The 15,639-nt window shown below is 44.0% G+C and overlaps 1 protein-coding gene across 1 annotated transcript in view; it reads right to left on the bottom strand.

Moving 5' to 3' along the window:
- The window catches only part of RTKN2 (rhotekin 2), a 210,112-nt gene extending 194,527 nt beyond the window's left edge, over nucleotides 1-15,585 (bottom strand). Inside the window, exons 1-4 of the mRNA XM_052799817.1 lie at nucleotides 15,555-15,585; nucleotides 13,299-14,859; nucleotides 5,197-9,102; nucleotides 4,016-4,180 (exon numbers count right to left, since the gene is read on the bottom strand). The gene's annotated coding sequence lies outside the window, so the exon portion shown is untranslated. The remainder of the gene's footprint in view (nucleotides 1-4,015; nucleotides 4,181-5,196; nucleotides 9,103-13,298; nucleotides 14,860-15,554) is intronic.
- Nucleotides 15,586-15,639: the final 54 nt, after the last annotated feature.

The following is a 15,639-nucleotide window of genomic DNA, read 5'->3' as shown; positions in this document are numbered from 1 at the left end:
GTGTAGAAAAGTCACTGATAACTGAAAAACTCTTAAGCAATCTTCTGTGCCACTCTTCTGTTACAATAATTACACATCAGTGCTCAGAACTGAATGGTATCTGATCTCATTATCCTAACACAGGTAACCATCCATCCAGACATTTACACTGTGCCTGTCATAGTGGGGAGGGACTATGAATAAGAACACACGGGGCAAACAATACCGTTAACACTTCCCATTTTGGCTGGTATAGCTGTGTTAGTGCAGTCCACAGGCAGGTGCTGTCATTTCTGACAAGCCTGTTGGGTAACAGTGACAGGAATCTGTCAGATGCTGCCCACACGCGGGATGTGTCCTGCATGGCACACTGACCTCCTCTAAAGAAGTTTCACTTCAAAATTCTACTGAACATGTTACAAATACCAGTTGGCAGCATGCAATGTATCACAGAGAAAGGTAAAAGTGTAATGGTCAAGACAAAACAATAGGGAAATACCCTGAGAGGGCAGCAGTGGGCTTGCTGGAGCATGTGCTGTGCTTGGTCGGAGAAACAGGTTGGATCTTTGTGATGGAGGGACGCTTGGCCCATCAAACAAGGTAAAATGCAAAAGCACCTCTGCGCTTCTTGTGCAATTCCCTGACCCTGCAGTTGCCAGAAGAGTAGTGCTGTCATAAAGGTGACTTTAAAGCAGCCTCAGGCTTTGCCAAGAATAAACCATGAGTGCCTTTACCCTCACAAGATCATATCCACACCATGCACAACTCCTTTTTCCCCAGGAAAAAGCCCTGTGCCAATGCATAAGGAGATGCACGTCAAAGACCTTTGACATTGCCTCGATACAACCACACAGCCTGCCATCTGTTCTCCCTTTGGACAAGCAAATTCTGAGGGATCTACTTACTCCTGCTTCCTGCCTTCTTTATACCTCTTGAGGTGCAAAGCTTATGGAGATGAACAACCAGTTACACTTCCTAGGCAGGCAATAAAATATGGGAGGCTCTCAACTAGCAGAAGAGCTTTTGCACACCTAGCCATGACAGCTCAGAGCACTTCTGCTCCTGTGCAAGAAGTTATCAGACCCACAGCAGAGCTTTAAACTTTAAGTTATCAGACTACCCACCAGAGCCTGTGAGACAAACACGTGTGCTCCCTCTCCACACCCTGCTGCAAGCAAGCTCTCCACTACTGGGGAGGGATGTGTGGCAATACCTTCAGCTACACAAATAGATTTCGGACAGCTCTTCCGCAGCATCCTGGGAGCTTGGGTTCAGTACGGTACGCAACAAGATAATTCCAGTATTGTCTCTTTAACAAAAAGTAAAATGTCTCTGAAATAGTGATTTTTGCTTTTGGAAATTGTATTAAGACCAGTGCAGAAACTGGTAGCAAAGTAGTGATTCATGAACACTAACAAAGTGATTCACCAGCCCCTTGCTAGGAAGTGATATCATCGCACCACACATCTCCATGAGAATGGCAGAAGAGAAGCATTGTCCCACAGGACAGGAAAGTGCTGTATTCTCCAAAAGAAAAGTACTAAATCTGCAGGTGCGTATGACAAACAAGATGGGGGAAATTGTCAGTGCTCTGGGCAGGGAGTCAGGTGCCCAGCACGGTGACTATCAGATGCTTGTAAGCACTCCTGAAGAATACCAGAACATTTCCAATCTGGTCTGGGATAAATTGCAAGCTCTGGGTATATTGTACAATTACCCCACAGCCCAACCAGATTCTTCTCCACCTGATCCATCATTCCTCACTCCAAACCTCAAGCCACAGACAGTAAAATCCTTTCTTGCTCCCTGCTTAGCAGCCATATAGCGAGCATGCTCTCGCATTCTCTGACCTAACTCAGTCCCACACTCTGACCCACAATATTGCCTCCGCATCCCAAAATGGGCTCTTGGTCTTGCCAGGGATCTATACAACTTAGCTGTATGCCTGCTCCACCCCTATGCCCTGCCCAGCACCGTTCCCCAGGTGCTCCAGTGCTTCTCAGGTCAAAAGGCCCAGGACTGCTGCACATCCAGCTGGCCAAGGGAAACACCAAAGCTCTTCCGATCCCTGTGCTACCCTGATTCTCACCTTGTGGCTCACATGAAGGAGAAGCTGAATGCATGTATGAAGCTGCTGGGGAGGCAGAAAGCGAGGGAGTTTTAGGTTTCAGCATGTATGCCATGTTGTCTTCAAGGGTGACACACTGGAAAACAGGTTTTTTCAGGTCTTAAAACTGTACCTCATGTTGGACATGACCATGCTCTCTGCAGTTATTCTGGGCAGTATCAGCCTGTCAGCACCTCAAAGCCCTAAGCATGCTGCACTCTGCCATGCCTTGTAATTAATGATCTGCCCCTTGCAAAGCAGGCAGCAGTAGACTTGCAGCTACATAACTACCAAACTCACGATGACAAGGTGACATTGCCCAGATTGGGAGGATTTTCTTTCTGTTAATCTTATTCCTTCTCCTCAGCCTGCCCTGTGTGCCAAGACATCAAAGTACCACCCCTCCAGTTCATGTGATAGTGATGCTTCTCCCTCACCTACAACTCTCCTTGCAAAAAAACTACACTTATGGCACCTAACATCAGCAGCCCCAAGCATTTGAAAGACAACAAAACCAGTGCTGCTTTCCTCCCCAGCCTGCTGCCCAGCTGTGCCAGACACAAGGGACACTTCAAATCCAGGGAACTGCCAGAGAAGAGTGGTGAATTTTTGAATCACTCAGTTTCTCCAAAACTCCCTTAATCTGCAGGAAGACTTGTGGGCCTGCTGCTATGCAGATCTGCTGGCCCACAGCATGCCAGAGGCTACTGTCAAATCAAGGCTTTAGGAGCAATCACAGAGCAGCAGGCACATCCAAGCAGCACTGGAGAAGTCATCTGCAAGGAAGAACAAGTCCCACGCCATGTAACATGAAAGCAAGCTCTAGTATTTATTCTGCTATCACTTCTAAACCCCCAGGGACTGGTCTTTTAATGCAACTCATATCCTCCAATCTAGGAACCTCAGTTCCCTGGAGACTGGTGCTGCAGACGCATAGACAGAGCTTAGAGCTGAGCAGCTCTGGGATTTGTGATGTATCCAGCCACACTTGGTGCCAGCCAGAGTGATGCAGGACTCCTCATGCAATCCATCTGCTTCACTGGGTTCACCTAGAAAAGCAAGCCAGCCACCCACCAGCCTTTCAGCTCAGCCCTCAGTCACACCCAAACAGCGGAGTGGAAGGAAAGCTGCTCGCTCTATTCCAGCAGTGCCTGCAGGCTCTGGCGCACTGACCAACAGCTCCTGTCCCAGAGAGCCTGCATCTAAAAAGACAAACAGTCAAAGTGAAGAGACACACACAAACAGGGAACTTGATCACATGATTTTTCGGTGTGGTAGGGCATAAGAGAGACCATATTCTTGATACCGTTTCAGTGTTTCTGCATATTGGACAAGATCATAGGGGAACTCAATCAGCAACAGACAATGGAAATGCCCCTTCATTTGGCCAAACACACAAAAAAAGCAGTGGGCCTGATTTACCACTGATGATACTTAGTTAACATCCATGTAACCCGAACAATTCTCACAGTTACTCCTCATATACTTAAATAAGAAGAAAATCTAATTTTCCGTCTGGCTGAGGGAAAAAGATACCGCTTTTGGAGTAAACAAGCATAAGCAACCTCTTAGCAAGCATTTTAGAGAACATTTCACTTTGGTGAACATATTCCCTCGAGTTATATCTATGATCTCGATGAGCAGCAACTGTTGTACTCATCTCTAAAAATTATCAAGTATCATCAGTTAATGAGTCCTGCAGTACAGTGTTTCCATCCAAAGAGCCTCCTTGTTGTGCATATGTGGCACACCGTTAAAGTCATGGAGGCATACCCAAGACAGAGCAGACTGGAATAGATCACAGATACCCATTTTATATCAATTACCCTGAAAAGTGAATGGTTCAATTCTTCTGTGTAGTATAAAACCTCATGTACCACAGGAACAGAAGCTTAAAGGCCACATAGGACTTTCACTTTGTGTGTGCACCTTCCAGTGATGTCAATGGGCTGCGAGCTTCTGATTCTCAGCCAGTACAACTTTTGCCAGGAAGTATTTTCAAACATACCCCATCACCTCTGGGCTCACACTTATGTCCCAACAAAATCTGATGTCTCTCCACACCATCCACACCTGTACTGTCACTTTTACATGCTGGAAGGAAAAAAAAAAAAAAAAAAAAGAGCTTGCATAAGTAAAATCCACTTTGTCAAATTCTGGAGGCTCTTTGAATGGTGAAAGCACTTTTAAATCTTGGCCTCAGCAAAAATGTTCTCTGCTCTCAGGAGTTTGAATAGGATGGCCATATTTCTAAGCATAAGGACAGCTGATAACTTGTGGTGAGATCACCACAGTTTAAAAATTTAACAACACGAAGCTGGCTTAAGCCAATAAGTATCATTTCACCGCAGGGTGTGAGGGCAGAGTTCCTGAAGTTCAGCTGGTTCCTGAAGCACAGCTGAGGAGTGACAGTGTGTTAAGCTACAGCAGTGTGATTGCTTCTAATCATCTCTTTTATATTCTAAGAGCTAAACTATCCTTGTTCCAAGGCATGGGTCAAAATATTGCAAGAGATGCAGGGGACAGAGCAGAAGAAAGTTTTTTTTCAACTTGTTATGCTTCCCCAAAGTTTTCAGATTCTGCACATAGATTTAACCAATTTTATAATTTTGGTTACATCAGAACATCCTTTATATCAGAATAACAACTTCTTGTTATCAACTTATCAACCCCTTTTAACTCTAGTTATATGCCACCCCCTTGAAGTAAAATAGCTCAGATTCACCCATAAAGATTGAGATGAGATAATGGAAACAAAAGATAATGAATCAACTGGTTTTGTACACAAAATAAGCATCTGTAATTACAAAGCAGCCAATGCGCTGACTCTGCCTTGAGTTACATTACACACTGGCCCCTTGGATCCCAGGACTTAAAATCACCTTTGCTCTCGCTGTCACAGGTCAAGTACAGCTCAGCCAAACCAGGAGATCTGTGCCAAACAGTTTGTATTTCCAACAATTAAATATTGAATTCTCCTTTAATAAGTCACTTAGGAGTCATGCTTGCACAATTATTTGCATACACAGACACTTTATTTCAGCCCCAAATACAAAAAGCTATTAACAGTTGGCCAGATTCTGCTCTCATTTGCCCTAATGCAAACCCACGTCATTTCCACTAAGATCAGTGGAGCTTGAGTTTCGTACCACACAAGGGAGAGCAGAACTTCTTTTTCACTGAGGCAACTCACATTGCCAGTGAGTTGCTGTGCCTGCGGTGCACGTGGCCTGGAGGTTTCCGTTCTGCTGCACACGCCGCCTCCTCTGCTCACTGCAGTCCCACTGTATCCCTCGCGGGCCTTTATTTTAAATGGACCTTGATTCACAGACAGACCAGAGCAGGTTACTTATTCCCCTTAATTCATTGGATTTACAAGAAGCACGCCAGCTGAGTAACACTGAACAAAAGACAAAATTGTTTCTACAGTGTATTTACACACAATAAAATGAACCAATCAAGCAAACAAACTGTACACAACATGCCTGATTATTAACTGAAATCAGAAGAAACGCTCTTTAGTACTTCCAGTGCTTATAAATGCATGCTTATGTCCTAAGTAACCTCGAGCTTCCAGCAATTACGTAGTCCTCAAAACTTTGAGCCAAGTTTTCTCCACAGTATTTACTCCCTGGGGCTCACAAGAGGTAACAGATAACTGGTCTCCAACCCTGTTTCTTCAGAGCTCTCCACAATGGGGGCAGATTTTGCTCATTCTCCCTGACAGATCACCTAGTTTAACTTCTCCTGGACTCCCTTCATTTGCTAAACATCACAGCCACTGTCACACTCCCAGGCATGGTACCATTCCCCATGTAACACTTGGCCAGTGAGGGACAGGCAGCTAGGTGCCAGGGGACACCAGGAACTGTGGCACTGGGAAGCAAGCACTCTGCTGCCAGTCAGGAGGCAATTACAAGCACAAGAGCATGCACAGCAAGTCTGAGAGAACAGAAATCTTAATCCTGCTGTCCCTGCATGCCCACAATAGCTGGGTTAGGAGTTATGCTCTTCTACAGATACAATGTTTAGAAGTTCATAATCATTGCTTTGTGCTTTTATTTCTTTCTGGTAGTGTAATAACACAATTCCCAGTTATAAAAAATGTGACTGTTTGCGACCGTGATAAGGTACATCCAGAGGTATAGCCCTTGGTACAAAACACACAAAGAGCGCTGGCCAAGCAAGCTCTCATTCCTCCCAGCAGGCTGTCTGACCTCAGATGGGATTCACACGCCACCCCATGCAGCAGCATCCCACAGGATTATGTATCCTTCTGCAGACGCAGTTTTCTGCCACCTTGCATGACCACACCAACAGCCACATAGCCCGAGAGGCAAACGCCCCCAAACAATTCCCCTTACATAAAGGGAAAAGTGATTTATTACACAAATACAAGGCGCAGTGAATCACCCCAGCTTGACTACTTATCCATGTCAAAAAAACAGTGCTACTTTCAAGGGCCCTCTTCTGCCACCCTTCCACTGAATAATTTCAGGGGAAAAACTTGACACACGTCACAGCACAATATTTCTGATACTAATTCATGTGTCTTCTTTTCCCTACTAGAATTCATGGAAGCAGAAGATTGTCACATTTTTCAAGTGGAAGATGCTAAGAACTGGGTTGCAACTCTCTGGTAAACCTGGAAAACAAGGCAAGGGGCCAGCTCCTCTGTGCGCAAACTCCCAGTGACTCAGCTGAAGCATATGTAGATGAGGCAAGAACCAAGAAGAGAGTCGGATAATCCCATTCCGACTGTGTACAGCCAGATTTGTAAAGAGAGAAACTGGTCACTATTTTTGAAATGGAGTATTACCATCCCAGTAAAGCAGCAGTATGACTCCAAGGCATTCAACATTTTAATTCTCAGACAAAGCTAGGGTAAAAGCACATCAGATTTACAAAACAGCTCTTAACTGCTTGGAAAGGACAACTGTAAGGCTGCTTGGGCAACCTTGCTTGTACCTTCTTGTATAAGGAATCCATGGCTGGACACTACAACATACTATTCCCCTATAATGTAGTCTACTATTAGCTTCATATCCTTCCATTCCGCCTCAAATACCCATATGCTGACACAGCATATATATGGTTTACATGTATGTTTTGTTTAGCACAAAACAAGCAACAGCGCTGCATTTAGCATTCAGTTTTAACATTGTATATACACAAACATAAATGCAGATAACCTCGAGAAATCAGGTACACATGTGAAAGAAGTTTTAATACTCTCCCAAATATTTCTCACCATTCCTGGAATCCCTTCCGAAGTCTCCCTAGTAGCATCAGTACAAGTCCAAAAGGCCACACGAATGAGGCCCTCGCTCCCCCTGCACACCAGGAAGAACTCATCCCAACACTCTGTAATAAGGATAAAGCTTTTAGCTTTAGCTCAAAAGTCACAAGGACTACAGCCTACCACAGGAAGACAGCAGAAGAGATCAAGGGCATCCCCAGAGACTTTGTTAAGTGAAAAAAAGTAAAGTGTGCAAAGTCACTCAACTGTTTTGTGGACTTACGGTTCTGTTGGCATCCTTGTACAGTGTCATAAATTTAAGAGTATACATAAAAATACAAATACAAATAAAAATACAACCCTGCCATGAGTTCCATGCGAACAGCTCTCTGTAAGCAACGTCAACTCCTTCTACGTGCACGGCCTTGCCTATACAGGGCTCTCTGTGGACTGTAAACTATGTACATAAATGCTGGTAAAGTGTGTTTACATAATATGTAAATAGATAAAGAAAAGTACATTCACACCAACTACTGAGGAAAGAAAACAAATCATTTTTCTACTGCTAAAAGTACTGAATCACTTACCATCTGGTTTGGGAGAAAAAAAAGACTCAGTCCAATTCAGCTACAAACAAAATCCTGTCTAAAAAAAGTAATCACATGCTAGATCCCCCTAAGTTCAATTTCCAATCATTTTAACATTGAGAGTTTTGTTTTCCTGAAGGAAAAAAAAAAACCAACCCCCCAAAAAACAGTAAGAAGGCTATGTGGCTTGTTAGGCCCTGATCCTGCAAGCTCTAAATACTTAGCTATGGGAAATAGTGGAAGATATTTTTCAGGAAAAAGCTGAGTCTCTGCATCAGTTTCTGCTGGAATGCATCCTAATTTTCCAAGACAAATCTGCCACACTTTTGCTACCACGTCGTGAAATGCAAAAGTAAAATCTAGATACTAAATATCTGAACTAATTTCCCTTTATACTTTGGTCAGGTTTGGGGTTTTTCCTCAATCATCTGAAGATACACCTATGCACACTGTAGCATAGTGCAGAAGTGGTATGTTACTGACAAGTATGTTATTCTAACTGAAAAAGAACATGTGGTCATGTAAATACTGTGAGTACTAGAGCACAACCAGCAAAGGTCATGTTTATAGCTCTGGCAAGCATTTGTCATTTCCAAATTTGTGACTCTTCACTTTGTCCTCAAACATATAATTACTTTCTTAATTTTTTAAAGAAACTAAAATTTTTGTATCATCATTTCAACCCACACTTCAAAACCTAGCCTACACATAGCACTGATTTTCCAAATGCCTTTGTATGTTCCCTTTAACAGTTGCGCATCCCACAACTGTATGTCACAGAACCAAACTGCCCCGTTCCCTCCTTGCCTCGTTCCCTCCACATTCAAATATCAACTCACCTCTGCATGCTGCTTCTCTGGAACACCCCCGTGACCTCATTCACTGGCATTTCATCCACACTGGCATCTCTTCCTTCCTCCTCTTTTTCCTCACCATTTTCCTCTACTAACTAATTGCCAACATTTTCTAACTGATGTTCTTGTATTTTAATACTTTTGTTCTTGGAAGTCGTCAAAACCTGTTTGATAACAACAACTCAAAGATCAATACTGCTGCGTGGGCAGCTGTAACAGTCCTGTGGGTCCTGGCCTTTTTCTTCTGCTTCCCTCAGTCCACCTCCCTTGCTCAAACACTTGCATAAAATTTCATTCCTCTTCCCAGAGGCCTTGAGTTTAATATGGATCCTTTACCTATGGGAAAAAGAAGGATTTCACTGGATTTACCGATTAACCTAAACATACAAACACCTAAAAACACTGAAAGAAATTTCCCTGTCCCACTAAATACCTTATCCACTAAATTTTTCTGTTCACCTCTTCTGCTGAACACTAAGTCCTTCCATGAAAAAATGTATCTATTATTTATTTAAAATAGAAAAATGTCCCTTGGCTATTCCTTAAAAATTACTTTTTCTTTCCTACTTAAATTTAGCACTATTGATTAACCTGTATAGATCTCCACTAGGATAAATTTGATCCCAAATCATTAAGAAATGAAATAGTTCTCTTTCTTGCTGAAAAGAGATTCTTAAAATAATGTGTTACATGTATAACCAAAGGCAATCAAGTTACTATGGCTTCATGCGTTACTGCTTATCACCTGTGTGACGACCATACCCAGTCCTCGCTTGTGATTGTGAAAAAGAAAGGCTTAGCTTAAAGATAGTCTGTGCTAAAGCATTTTTGGCAGCAAGGGAAGGCTGTGAGTGAGCACCAAGCAGGTTACAGTGACTCAGCTGCACTCTGGCTTAACTCTTTAAGCCAGAGAAATAGGATTACTTTAGACCTTGCTAGCCTTAGCGTAGCACAAGCAGTGGTAGACCCACACCTCAGACCCTCTGGGACCCCAGAGTTAGTAAAATATCTACTGCCAACCCTCAGACTCCAACAGAGCAGAATCACACCCTACCCTAGTACAAAAGTGCTTATAAACCGCACCTATCTCAAAGCAGGCAAAAGTAAATACAGCACTGAAGTCAGTGATAATGGGAGAACAGACACACACAGAGAGGGAAACATAAGGCTGCAAGGGGGCAGCTTTCCTCATCCCTGCCCGACAATGAGGACTCTGTAGAGCCTTTGTACGCTAAGCGGGCCTTTCCCCTGGGTCGTATCAACAAAACCTTCCCTTGCCATTTGAAAGACAGCTGCTGAGGGGAGGGCTGAAGGCCAAGGGAGCTGCTTCCAAACAGAGGTGACCTTCCAAGCTTTCTCCCACCCTCCGCTCTCCCACTGAGTGACCAAATGGGACCCTTGAGATTCTCTGAAAAAGTAACAGGGAGAAAAAAAAACAAGTGGAGTTTGGCACTGATGTAATAGAGGCTGGAGGGACCTTATGGGTCTGGCAGCCAGCGACAGGGACATAATTCAAAGGACCTACAGGGAACTGGTTTCAAACATGGTGGAGAGGGCCACGCTCTGAGCCCAAGAAACCACCCAGTGCCAGTGGCACCAGGTGGCTCCTCTCCAGGTGGCTCCTCTCCGGCATGCCTGGAGCAGCAGGGGGATGGGACACGGCACCCCGCACTCACTGCCTGCAACAGCAGGACGGTCTCCGGGTGCTCCACTTCACTGCTAGCTGGGACCTGCCAGGGAGGAAACAGACCCCTCATGCTAGTAAAGCATCAAGACTAGAGCCAAGTGTGACTTTCATTCTGTACCAACTATCCCAGGAAACAGATTTCAACTTTCCCAACAGGTAGTGTCAGCATTTAAATGAACAGTAATTTATATCAGTAAAATGATAAATGACTTCTATGCATTTTGCTGCTTTTGAATGCACTTATGTAAAATATCAAATATCAAAATTATTTTAGTACAGCCAGAGATAAAGATATGAAGGGAAGAAATCACAAGTAAACATACCACATCTTTAACTGTGTCTTTTCTGCTGTCAGTTAAAAGACTAAAAGTGATGGTCCAAATTACAGTGTTCCGTATATTGTAAGATTAAGCAGTTTAATCAATGATTCCCATTTATTTCTACTTACATTCCTCATAACATAGTATCCATATGCATTCCTGTTGATATTTTGAAAGTTATGCCAGTATTAAGAAAGAGTGATAATACAGCTTTTTGTGGACTCAGAATTACACTTGCAAATTGAGCTGTGGGTTTCTTTCATCTCAGTAATTAACAAAAAAAATCTTTTTTACCTTCCTGCCTGTATCTGAGCACTCAGGATTATGGGCAGTTCAACAATACTCTTGAATATATTTTTAGCTCATATTTTTCCCAGACTATATAATCAGATTATCTTTAGAAAACATTAAACATACATGAAAAACTTAGAAAAGTCAAGTAACAACTCTTTCCACAACCATTAGGGGATTTCTCCCTCTCTCTCTCTCTCTCTTTTTTGTCACCACTGCATACAACTGGCGAAAGTATCATGCAGCTCCACAGCTGCAGCGGCTAAGAGTGACACCACACAAGCAGCTCTGGCCAGAGATGCCTTCCTGCAAACTACATGCCGTGAAGGGAGCGCATGAAGGGAGGGCAGCTTCTAACCACACTGGTAAACATCTTCTGCATCCAGGATTGGTCCTAAACAGCCAAGAGTGTTCACAAGGAATAAGGCCATGACGAACTCACAGCACCCATCACCACAGTCTAACTTGGGCAGCGTCAGAGACATCAGCAGAGATCTGATTTACACCAGTGGAAAACATGAAATTAGTGGAGCTAAACTCAGAAGATCAGAATGAGACTCATTATGTCTGCAAATTCATGCACAGGGAGTTGCATGCTGCACCGCCTTTCCTACTCTGAGTCACTCCAACTCCTGCTCTAGGCTGTTCAGTGGCAAACTGTGAATAAAACTCATTAATGATGTGCTTTATATAGAAATAGTGCATTTAACTGAGAGGCTACAACAAATGAAGAGTGCAGCGAGGGGTGAATTACACGGTTAATGGAATACAGGATGTGTGTCAGTAAAGAAGTGGTAAAGGTGGGTGGGATTCTTAATGTTACATAGAACTGCTTGAAGTTTGGTATATATATGAACCTAATTCCCCTTTTGATTTTGGTACCGTTATATCTAGCACTCCTATGTGTTTCTACTGATATATAAATTCTCTGATGAATAACTGGTAATCAACTTTCTTTTATGTAAGCCATTATTGGAGAGCCAGCAAGTATTACAGACATGTTGTTTGTCTTATCTCTTTTTAGTCTTGTTCTCATCTGAATCATGTTTGGCTAGCATTCGTATCTATCTCCTTGACTGGTGGTAGCTATAAAAAAAAAAAAATATATATACAAATAATATATATATACAAGCCCTTGCAGAACCGGTGGCAGGAACAGTGCAAAAAAGACATTCTTTGACACAGATTCCTACTTTTTGCCCTATGTAAACACACATCTGCAGCCGTTGGCAATGTTATAATGGAGGACGGTTTCTGTACTGCCTGTCCAAGTTCTACACCTCGTAAAATATTCTAGCATCGTGACACAACATTTAGTTACAGCTAACAACTGCCCTTCTAAGTAGGTGGCTGTCATTTTCATCCATTCAAGACTAGTGTTTTACCTGATGGTTACAGGTAATTCTAACTTCTCAAACCGAATTAAGTGTATCTGGGAAGCAACCTCTATAAGAAAGTGAAAATAAACATGGGATATTTCACAAACTTGGGGGGAATTGTAATACATAACAGCAACAAAGAAGTGAGAAGCTGAAAAACTGTCAATCCCACAGGAGAGTTCAGGTAGAAAGGAGAGGACCCTAGAAGTTGGGCAGGAGAAAATACCTGTAACACTTCTCAACACATTCTCTTTCGAGGGGGGGGAACACGACAGGGACCAAACACAGCAGGAGACCAAAACTGTAACCTGAACCTGACCTCCCTCACACTGATTGTATTAAAACTACTGGGCTGAACTTTGGTCATTGCATCACCGACACAAAGCAATCTCAAAGCCCAGCCAAGCAACTACACCGTGATTTGGTTTTTTTTCTTCACATGTGCTCAAGATGGTAGAGGCCAGCTAAGAATATGGCCTTTCAGCAGAAAAAATGTGTCAATTTAATTGTCAGTTGGCTGGACAGCTTCTTTGCTTTTGAGGTTTTTGGTTTGGGGTTTTTTTTTTAATATTACTGCACTGAAAAAGGTGGGTGTGATATAGCATTTAACTGGAACGTTAAGTGCCAAGGACATATTTTTGTCTGTTAGAAATGGAAATCAATACAGTAGTTAAAAACATTGAGGATCATAAGGTGATCAGTTATGCAAAATATAAACCTTATCACCGACGTAACATGGCACTGGGAATATTCACACAAAGATGTTCTTAAAAATCTTAATAAACATCCTCGTACACAGGACGTGCAAGTCATGGTTTATAGAGCGATAAGCACTAAAGGGGTCAAGTAACTCACCTAATATCACCCAGCGAGTCAAGATCAGGCTGAGATCAGAACTCAGGATCCTGGTTTTCCATGCTCATCTTTCTTACAACTGCATGTTACTCCAAGCGCACAATGTCCTACCAATACCAAGCATTTTTGTGTCCACAAATTGGCTTATTTTTGTGCTGCATATAAAAAGAACCAGTGTGTTCAAAAGTGAGCATTCTAGCAATCACTTGCAAGCTTAATATGTAATTGCTGAAGCAGGACACAAATGGATAGCTTAAGGCAATAGAGAGATAATTTATCATTATCACTAATAATGATAACTGCCAAAAATTCCAGTCCATACCTCCATAATTAAATTGACTGTCCCTGTCAGTCAGGGGACCGAATAGAAGAGCAACCTGAACATGGAGCCTTCCAAATCCCTTGGTTTCTGACAAAATGCCAGTTGCCAATCAATGCAGCAGCCATGAGACTGTCGGTATCTTCAGCAGTTCACTCAGATACAGAAAGGCTCACAGGCCATTAAAGACGCTACCTCTCAACTCAAGACATCTGCCCCCTCATCCTAAGCACCCTGCCAGGCGGACCTGTTCCTGCCAGGTATAGAAACGCTCACCTGATCTTCACCCCATGCTCCCAACACTGGCACTGGAGAGAGAAATGACTTAAAACGTCGGTGTGTGAACATGAAACAGCTGAATATTGCAGTGCTTTGTAGCTGCAGGTGGAACTCGAAAGCAGCAACTCGAATGAACATCCTCCTCTATGAAGAGGAAGCAATAAAGCCATGATGTAAATTTGCATTCTGTGCACCAAACTTATTTATAGAGGGAGAGAAGTAGGTTTGGGAAGAGAGAGTCAAGTCACTGATCTTTGTTTTCAGTATCCGTATTTCATCCTCTACTGGGCCATCACATGCTCACAACATCTATACTCCTGATTCATGTACAGTATTTCCGATTCATGTATAGTATGTAAGAATACTACAAGGCCACGTGTATCTTTCTTAAGTTTAATGCGTATCTTAAGACTTGAGTTTGCCTTTAATAAGAAAACACATTGGTTTACCATGTTTTTAAATGAATTCTTTTAACTTGGTGGGCTGCAGCCACTGGAGTCCTATTTGATTATCATTCAGCTGGTTTTCAGAATCCTAACCAGCTGGGCCCAGATCTACAATGGTACTTAGGTCCTGAAGACCCACTTAAATAATTGAATTCAAGGTGGTACGAGCCTGTAAATTCTTGTGATCAGAGCCTAACTTTAACAAGTCCCAGCACTAACGGGTTAATTTCTGACTTCAAAACCACAATATTTTCCAGGCATGATCTGCTATGCAGCAGTCACGCATATTAGAAACAAGGTAATAGGATCGTTGCCACAGACATGTAAGTGAAATAAAACGTTGCATGTAATGCCCTGGCAGAATAAATGCTGCACCCTTTTTGCACATCAGCCTGAAACAACCACATGCAGGCTCCACCAGTCTGGAACTGAGCCAAAAGATTTTCCATCCTTTCTGTCACACATGGATTCTCGGAGGATCAGCGTCTGGAACTCCATGTGCTCGTTCGATGTTCATCTGTGGTTAAAGATAATGAATTCAGATACAATCACGCTCAAAAGTGACGATAAGGAGACACATCAAGGACAGTGCATGCCGTACAGCGAGACCTCGATCCAACACTCCAACGGGAGAGGCAGTGTCAGAAAGTTGAAATCTGATAAATTTGCCAAAATGGCTTAGCTGTAACAAGCAATTAGTGATCAAAAATAAACTGTTTACGTGGTCCCTGTTAGATGTCCGTGACACCGCATTTGCACTCCCGTGCTCAGTTTTACTTGGCTAAACTACAAGCCACGCAAGAAGTTCCTCCTGCACCTTCTCCTCACCCTCCCACAGCTACACGGGAGAAAACACGCGGCACGGCAACTTTGTCGATTTACTGTGGCTTCCCCGTCCGCGGCAGGCAGGGCACTGCGCAGACCCCCGTGGCGGGCGAGACCCCCCCGCCGCCCGCCGGGAGCGGGGCCGTGCCTGTCCCCGGGCCCCCGCAACCGGCGGGCAACGCCCCCTACCCCCACCGTCCCTCAGCGCCCGACTACGGGGGGCCGGGGCTACGGAGGATGCTTCCCGCCTCGCTTCGCCTCACCCCCCCGCGGCGCTAAGACGGCGGCCGCGGGCGGTGCGGTGCCCCCGCACACCTCCGGGCGCCGGCCGGCCCCGCCGCCCCTCGCACGCCGCCCCGCGGGGCGCCGCCCCCGCCGGCCACTCACCTCCGCCGGCCCCACTGAGAGCCGTAGTTCCTCTCCCGCCCCGCCGTCCCCGGCTTCACACCCCTGTGGGACCCCGGGGAACCGG

The sequence above is a fragment of the Harpia harpyja genome, chromosome 10 (assembly GCF_026419915.1).
Source record: "Harpia harpyja isolate bHarHar1 chromosome 10, bHarHar1 primary haplotype, whole genome shotgun sequence".
NCBI lineage: Eukaryota > Metazoa > Chordata > Aves > Accipitriformes > Accipitridae > Harpia > Harpia harpyja.
This window is presented reverse-complemented; position numbering and strand designations above follow the sequence as displayed.